The sequence below is a fragment of the Chrysochloris asiatica genome, unplaced genomic scaffold (genome assembly GCF_000296735.1).
Source record: "Chrysochloris asiatica unplaced genomic scaffold, ChrAsi1.0 scaffold00114, whole genome shotgun sequence".
NCBI lineage: Eukaryota > Metazoa > Chordata > Mammalia > Afrosoricida > Chrysochloridae > Chrysochloris > Chrysochloris asiatica.
Window position 1 is genome coordinate 10,099,659 of NW_006408632.1, and position 6,000 is coordinate 10,105,658.

A 6,000-nucleotide genomic window follows, 5' to 3' on the forward strand; every position below is an offset into this window, starting at 1 on the left:
ACTACCGACTGGGTTTGAATGCAACTAAAAATGCGGAGTGAGGCTCCCAAGGGCCGCGGAATGAAAGAGAGGCAAAGGAATAAAGAACGAGAAGCCAGAGTTCAAGCGCGTTCCAGCCCCTAGAGGGGAGCACCGGGGGGGCCTGGCCAGGCAAGCGCCGAGGCATCCACCTCTCCTAGCGGCCGCGAGCGAGAGGACAAAGCGCAGGCAGTCCCGGGAGGACTGGGGACGCGCTCCAGGCTCCGAGAGCTACCCTGAAGCCAGGTCCCGAGGAGGGTCACGCTCCCTCCCGCTCCAGAGCAACCGCAAAAGCACTGAGAGAGGTGGGGGGAGGAGGTTCTTACGGGTAAAGCACAACTATTCCTGTGCTGTAGCCCTGGGAAACAGAAAATGGGGGATGCAGAGACAGCGACTGGCTCACAGGAACAACCGGAAAACCTCGGTCGAGGGCTGACCGCCTAGGATGGGCGAGCGCCCCTGGTCAGCGCTGCGCTCTGCCGGCACCCCAGGTCCAAGCTCACACTTCGGAGACCGCAGCCTCCTCAAGCCGTTACTGGGAATTGGGAAAACCTGTTGGAAATAAGCCCCTGTCTCTTTAATGCGCGCTCACACACACTCACACACACGCTATCGCTGTCAAAAAGCGGGCTTCATTCTGGCGTGGGATACTTTCAGTTTTACGTAAAATGTACAGCAACAGCACCCCCTGCGATTGGAAAGTTTATTCAGAAACGTGCCTGCAAAGTCCCCCGGCGTCTCCCGCCTCCCAGCCTTCCTGCCTGCGCCACCCTGCAGCGGCAGCCACCGCCGCGTATACCGCGATCCGGTTCCAAATCGGGAAGTGCGAGGGGGGTGGGGGCGTGGACTCAAGTCCAAGACTGGCGCGGAGGGCGCAGGGTGGAGACGGGCGTTTGCTGCCTGCCAGACTACGTGCTGCAGGTGGACGTGTGTGAGTGAGTGAAGAGCAAGGAGCTTTGCTTCCCTCTCGTCCAAGCAGCACCACGACCCCTCGGGTCTTCTCATCCCCCATCTCTGTCTAAGGGGTGTCGTTTCCGTAAATTCACCCACTCAGCTGAATCGTTTGAAACAAGGGCTCGGAGATTGCACGCGTGCACCCTCCTCCCAGCCTCTCCAGCAAGCGGCTGTTTTTTTCATGTGTCATCTTAGTAAAGTTTCAAACCTGTTAGAAAATGACTGTTTGTCCAGCTTGGCGAAGCTTCAGGCCCCTCTGAGGAAGAAAAAAAAGGAGATTTTGATGCTCAACATTATGAGGGATTTGGGCAGGACTGGGTTTGTGTAAATGTAGTTTTTTGTCGTTTCCCTTCAGTTTAAGAAAGGGAAGAAGAAAAAGAAAAAACAAAAAAAAAAACCCACCTCAAATCCTGTTTAAGAAGCAGGATTCATTTGCAGTAACGCTATGTAGAGTGTGCATGACACCATTTCCTCTTATTCATGAGTTCTTCAGAGCAGTTCAGCATCTCTCTTCCACTACTGTGTCTTTTATGTCTTATAACCAAATGAATGTATGAATGTCTTGGGAGGGTGAGCAGTGAGGAAGAGGACGGTTGGAAGGAAGGAGAGGAAAGGAGGAAACTGGAAGGCCTTGGGGGGGGGGGGGAGGGAATTGCAGCCTTTCAGTAACAATACTGAGCCAGAATCTCTCGAAACCAAACATTTCAAATTTGAATATTGTTCTCATCCATCCATAAAAGTCCATATATAGAGAAGGTACATAAATGGGCAAATGTGTATTGTGGAAATATATATGTATGATTTATATATAATGGTGTGTATAAAGCTTTTCAGGGTTGGCTGTAGTGTAAAAAGTAATGACTTTATTACCTCTGAAAGGTTCTGTGGTTCACATTTAACAGTCTTCTGAATTACAATTCATTACACAATTGTGTGCTCTCTAAAACCGGCACCTCATCAGGACCGCTATCTGTGGTTATTTCCAATAAATAACTGGCAACATTTTATTGATTTTCTTTAAAAAAAAAAAATCATAGGAAATTAAGCACTTAGTTACAAGTAGGTCTGCTATGTTATTGCACTTGTTTCAGATTCCAGGGGGGTTCCTTCCGAAACCACATCTTAAAACATATATTAAAAAGCCAGTTTTGCAGCTGCCTTCGCTGGGTGCCAATAGAGAGGTACGCAGCGATGTTTCCACCATTAACATATATTTAATTTCACCATCGTAAAATGTCCAGAATGAAATGGAAACTCTGCCTTCCGCTGCTGCTCCCCTCCCCCAGCCGGATTTCACCCAGTCCAGAATACCAGGGCTGTGTAACGGCATCTGATCCCTCTTCGAAACGTCCCCCTCCCTCGTTCTCTCCCCTCCGGGCGACGCCCCTTTTCCTCCTCGCTTCTCCAAGCTCACTAAAGCGCCCCAAAAGTGGGGGAGGGGAAGTGTGTTAAAAGAAATAATAATGTGTTGTTTTAAGAGATTTTAAAATATTACATAAGTATTGATTAATGATGCAGGTGGTTTTGTAGAAGGGGTGAAAGGTCACATTAAAACGGGCACACTTGGATACACAATAAGTATATTTACCTTTCCAGAGTGGCTTTTTAAAGTAATAAATTACGACAACATTAAAATTATTTTCTGGTGGTCAGTTAACTTCGTACCGGGCTGTAGAACCTTTGCTGATTCCATTGAGGGGGTAATGACGCTCCATGGACTCTTTTCCAAACCTTTGGTGACGACACTGAGAGTAAATTCCAGGCTATCAGACAACCCCTCCCCCCCCCTTTTTTTTTCCAATCTTGCCCGCGTAGGAGACTCCCCAGGACTTCCTGCAGTATATATAGTCAGCCTCTGATCTCCGTACTTAATAGCCAAGTCCTGGTTTATGCTTTATAACGTGTTGACAAGTTTTCTAACAGACTTTCTGAAATAATGCACATATATTCACGTCGGTTAGAAACCCCGTCGTATTTTTAGAGTCGAGTAGATCTATACCCTAATGCAGTGAGAGAGTGTAAATCATAGAGGATTTCATAGTCCTTTCAGAAGTTTTCGGTATGAAGTATGAGCCGCGTGGCCTCCAGACGTAACCTTTTAGAAAAAAAGACAGTGCTTTTATTTTATGGTGTAAAGTGCTTTTAGCTCCAGGGCTCTGAACGTGAATGTGGTCAACAAACAGCTCCAAGAGGTAGACTTAGTGCAGCCCCAGCCCTCGTGCGGAGGATCGCCTGGCGCTGGGAACTCGGGCTAAACTGGAGAATGAAGGGTTAAAAGGTCTGTCTCGCAAAAGAAACTACAAGATCAAAATAAAATATTCCGTCTATTTTGGAAATACCTCTACGGACCTAAAGATAAATGAATGAGTGAATGAAGAATTAAAATAACAATCAGTTCCACCTTACTTTTTCAATTTCTTACCCCCCACCTACGGCAAATTAGAAAAATAGAAAATATACATTCATTTTTATGAAAATCAAACTTAGTTTGGAGTCTATACTTGGCATTGCTGATGCAATTTGGGCTTCTTGAGGGTGGGTGTGCTAAAGGAGTTGTTAAGACAAAGGGGGAAAAATTGAAACGGCTATACGGTGTGAAGAAGGAGGTGGGCCCTCTTTTTTGCCACAGCCTCCCTTCTTGTCTCCGCGCTCCCCCTCCCCGCCCCATGACATTTCCTCCTCCTCTACTCGCAGCGTGACCAGCGCCTGAGACCCCGGAGGCCCCTGGAGGGCAGTGTCTACATCTTCTGCAAAGGCACAGACCTCCCCCAGGGGGCTTCCTGAGGGAACAGTTAGTCCAGCATCTTTCTCCAGAGGCGCTGTGTCTTTGGCTTGCTGGCAGGCTGTACCAGACACCTGGATGGACCTGTAGAAGAAGTGGGGTGGGGGGAGGGGAGAAGAAAGGAGAGAAGGGAGGAGGAAAGGAGAAAGAGGAAGCAGGAAAAAGAAGGAAAGGATGGAGGAAGAGAGGGGAAAGAGAAAAGGAAGGGAAAGATTAGGAAAAAGCTAAATCTGCTTTAAGTCTACAAGTTACTCTAGGTGATGTTGCTGTGTGCTGAGTCAGTAATTTAGCAGGGAGGCAGTCTCACTATTTTAGTAAGGAGACCCTTGGAAGAAGAAGAAGTTCTTATTGGGACATTGCTGGGTGAAATACTCAATTTAACTCCTAACATTGACATCAAACTCAGGCTTCCGCAATTATGCCAGTCCAATGTACTACACTAGAAACTTCCAAGTACAATGCTCAGCACACAGTAGGTGCTCAATAAATGAACTCTATGAGCGAATAAATTAACAAATCCTACCACAACCAAAATGAAAACAACTTGAGGGGCGGGGAAGCATTGCTATTGAGTCAACGCTTACTCATAGTGAGTGGAATACACTATAATTGCTTCTAAGGGTTTCCAAGGTTGTGATTTTATGGAAGCAGATTGTCACATTTTTCTCCTGCAAAGGGGCTGGTGGGTTCCCTGGTAGGTTTGAAACCTGGTGGGTTTGAGTTGCCAACCTTTCATTTAGCAACCCAGCAGTTAGCCACTGTTACACCAGAGCTCATTGCAACCAACATAACCATCCAAATTCTATTAGTTTTTCCCAGAAACCAGTTAGATTTTGAGCAGGTAGCCCTATTATAAGTGTGTGTTTAAGTCTAAAGATGATTCCTACTCAGTATGAAAATCACCTTTAGTCTGAAAAAGTCCTGGTGTGGTTCTGCGGGTTAATGAGCTGGACTGCAAGGTCAATTTGAACTGCAAGTTCGGCAGTTCAAGCTCACCAGTTGCTCCTTGGAAACCCTATACAGGGTTGCTGTGAGTCAGAACCGATTTGGCCGCACTCAACAAACAACAACAAAAACTTGACCCAAATATCAGAGCAGTTGAACAATTCAGAATACAATGCAAGTCGTTTTCATAGTTCCAGCAGCCTATATTATCAAATAACTCCCAAATAGACTAGTATCATGAATGCAGCATCATATGATTCATTTTTTAATATTGCTTTTTGTATATGTGCAAATCTGCTTTCTCAAAGAAGAGGACTACTAAAAATAAACCAAAAAAAAAAAAAAAAACACCTTGGAACAACCAAAAATAAATATTTATTGTTTATATTTCTAACTTCATATTCTGGTTCCCCCTTTAATCTGCTTTTAACAAGGGAATAAATGTTTTTCAGTATAAGTGCTTTTATATCTCAATCTTAAAAACCAATCTTCACCTAGTTGACCCTCCTTTTTTTTTGGGTAAATAAAAAGGAAAGCAACACACAGATACACACACACATCTGGTCTGACATTTTGTACAGCAAGTTTCAACCCAATGTGATTTAAAACAATGTGAGTTTAAAACCTCTTAAAATTTGGGTTTATAATGGAAACGCTGACAGACTCTTAATTATAGCAGGCCTGCCAGACACTGCTATAATGAAATAGTTGTGCTTTCATTACTATAGAGCCACTATAGTTAAGGGTCTGTCAGTGTTTCTATTATAAACCCCAAGTTTAAGAGGTTTATAACTTGGGCTATTTAAATGGCACTGGGTGGGATTCAAGTTATCAGTCCAGATGTGAAGTTGTTTTATAAAAGGCAAATAACTCAATTGAGGAAGCTTTTGGCGCACTCTCTCTCTCACCCCCCTTTCAGAACATCACAGAAATGATTTTTAATGGTTTCAGATGGTCTTACTGCTAACTTCTAACTATGACTTCACTATCTAAAAGGAAATTTTATAGGCAGTTAGTCCTTTATTTGGACAAGTATTCTTTGCTACATTGTGCTTCTATTATTTTAAAGTATGTATGTGGGATAGTATGGTGCTGTAGGATAAGCACTGGACCGCAAGGTCGGTTTGAATTGCAAGGTAAATGGTTCAAATCCACCAGCAACTCCTTGGAAATCCTATCCAGGGTCACTATGAGTCAGAACCAACTTGACGGGACTAAAACAGTAACAACAATGAGTGATATAAATACATATACACATACATGATATAAGGAGCTCTGGTAGCGTAGTGGTTACGAATCGG